Source organism: Capricornis sumatraensis, chromosome 10 (genome assembly GCF_032405125.1).
Source record: "Capricornis sumatraensis isolate serow.1 chromosome 10, serow.2, whole genome shotgun sequence".
NCBI classification, from domain to species: domain Eukaryota; kingdom Metazoa; phylum Chordata; class Mammalia; order Artiodactyla; family Bovidae; genus Capricornis; species Capricornis sumatraensis.
Window position 1 is genome coordinate 66,976,235 of NC_091078.1, and position 2,789 is coordinate 66,979,023.

Genomic DNA, 2,789 nt, shown 5'->3' on the forward strand with positions numbered 1-2,789 from the left:
TCCCTCTGGGTCATCCCAGTGCACCAGCCCTGAGCACCCTGCCTCATACATCGAACCTGGACTGGCAATCTATATCACATATGATAATATACAGGTTTCCATACTATTCTCTCAAATCATCCTACCCTTGCCTTCTGCCACAAAGTCCAATAGTCTGTTCTTTACATCCGTGTCTCTTTTGCTGTCTCGCATATAGGGTCATCGTTACCATCTTTCTAGATTCCATATATACGTGTTAATATACTGCATTGGTGTTTTTCTTTCTGACTTACTTCGCTCTATATAATAGGCTCCAGTTTCATCCACCTCATTAGGACTGATTCAAATGCATTCTTTTTAAGGGCTGAGTAACATTCCATTGTGTATATGTACCACAACTTTCTTATCCATTCATCTGCCAATGGACATCTAGGTTGCTTCCATGTCCTGGCTATTGTAAGCAGTGCTGCAATGAACTTTGGGGTGCACGTTTCTCTTTTGTTTCTGGTTTCCTCAGTGTGTATGCCCAGCAGTGGGGTTTCTGGGTCATATGGCAGTTCCCTAACCCTAACCCTACCCATGTGTAGGGTTCCTTCACAGTCTACTTATTTGGAGACTTTTCTGGAGTTTAAGTTTCTCCCAGCTTCACTACTGCGTGGCTCTCCTCCCTATCTGCTCTGTTCCACTGCAAGCTCTCCTTAAACACATGTGTATGTGTGTGTCTGAAAGTAGCTTGTGTGCTTCCATTCATTCATTCAGGAATAGGCAGGATATCCCAGTGGGTAAGAGTGCGCATGGCAGCCAGGTAGCTGGAGGTCACTCTGACAATCACCACCTGTGCGAGTTCAGTAAGTGACCCACTTTTTCTCTTTACCTCAGCCTTCTCATCTAGAAAATGGGCACAATAATGCCAACCTCATCAGGCTTGGTGATGGTTAGCTGAATGACTACCCATAAGCATTCAGAACAGTGCCTAGCATACAGTACGTGCTCAATAAATAATATATCATTCTTCTTTCAGCAAACATATATTAAACATCTCACAATGCTATGTGTAGAACTATTACTAAGCTCATGGAGATAAAAGATACCACTTGCCTTCCTGAACTCACACTTTATACCCCACACCAACCTTTGGTCATTTCCCTTCTTTATCTTGCAGGAAAATGTTTACTGATAAATTCATCAAAAGAGGACAATTATTCCTTCCCTGATGAGAGCTTGAACTGCCCAGGGTTACTTTTGTCTCCCGTGCATTGTATTAAGCACTAGAGGGCTTACAAAGGGCTCTAGCACTTACATACAAAGTTATTTCTCTTCCCTTGTGCCTCAGTTTCCTCAACAGTAAAAGGGAAGGCAGGTGGCCACTTCTGCCTTTTAGGGTTTGCGGAGCAAAACAAATGAGGCAAGGCTCATGGAGGCATTGTGGAGCCCCTAATGCCTTGCATAGGATAAAGGTGAGGGTGGCCTCTCTCTATCCCACTGAGAGTTTCCTTGGAAGGCAGGGCAAGCTGCTTGGTCTCTGACAGGATAGCACACACTGGGGCCATGTGCAGGGTCTCTGTTACTTCCTTAACAAACACTCCACACAGTACTCAGTGAGACTTAGAACTTCCAAACTGCAGAAACTCCTCTCCAACAGCCTACGCAAAAATAGAAATGTGAGATGATGACTCTGGGGGTAACTGGTGTGCACCCAGGAAAAGCCTAAGTGTGGCCAAGGCCTCAGGACAGCTAAGGGGCTCACTCATGCACTCTCTTGCTCTGTTTCTATTGTCTTATCTCCTTTTTTGCCTGTCAGCTCCATTCCCTCAAACCAGCTCCCTCTCGGTGGCAGGAAACATGGCCACCAACAGCATCCTGTTTCCTTAGAGAGGAGACTGAATTTTCTTCCCCAGATCAAAAAAAAAAAAAAAAATCTCAGGGAAAGATTCTGATTGGCTTAGCTTGGGTCGTATGTTAATTCCCAGGATCAATCAGCTATGAGGGGGTGGAGGGCAGCAGGGGGAGATGGAGTTCCAGAGCACAGACACAGCCACTAGGGGGCCTATGCAGCTACCAAGGCCCTGGAGGGGAGTGTCCACTTCAGCCTGCGAGAATGTCTGAGGCTGCCCTCTTACCACACTTGATATTTTTCCTGTGCCCTGGCTCGAATGTTCGTCATTTCTCCATGTAGATGATAAGCTCCAAAGAACAAAAAAGGGACACTGGATACTCCTTTCATTTTCTCTTCTCCTTCACCCTGCCCATCACACACAGGATGGCAAACTTGAGCACACTGCTAGTTACGTGGTCATGGAACTAAGGCACAGAGACGGAAAGCAATTGCCCAAGGTCACTCAGCTCACACCAGATACCAGGTCACCTGCCCTGCAATTTCTCTTAGGGTTAAAGGCTACAATCCTCATTCTCACAAGGAAGCCTCTGTGTAGCCCCGTCACTTCCTGCCTCCCCAGGCTTATCTTATGCACTCTATACCTCTTCAAGGTGGTTATTATTTTTATTGCTATTCCTATCGTCGCTGGAGGCACCCGCACTGATCCACTTCCCTCTCATTAGAGATAAAGGAGTTTTTGACTCTGCATTCTGACCAGGGTGCACTTCTTTCTCAAATCTGGCCCCTACCCCTACCTTCAAGGCTTCTGCACTTGGAATTTCCTCTGCCTGGAACATAGTATTACTTTCCTATGGCTGTTGTAACAAAGGACCACAAATTGGGTGACTGAAACAACAGAAATTTATGGTCTCAATTTCTGGAGGCTGGAAGTCTGAGATCAAGGTGTCTCAGGGTTGGTTCTGTCTGTCCCAGG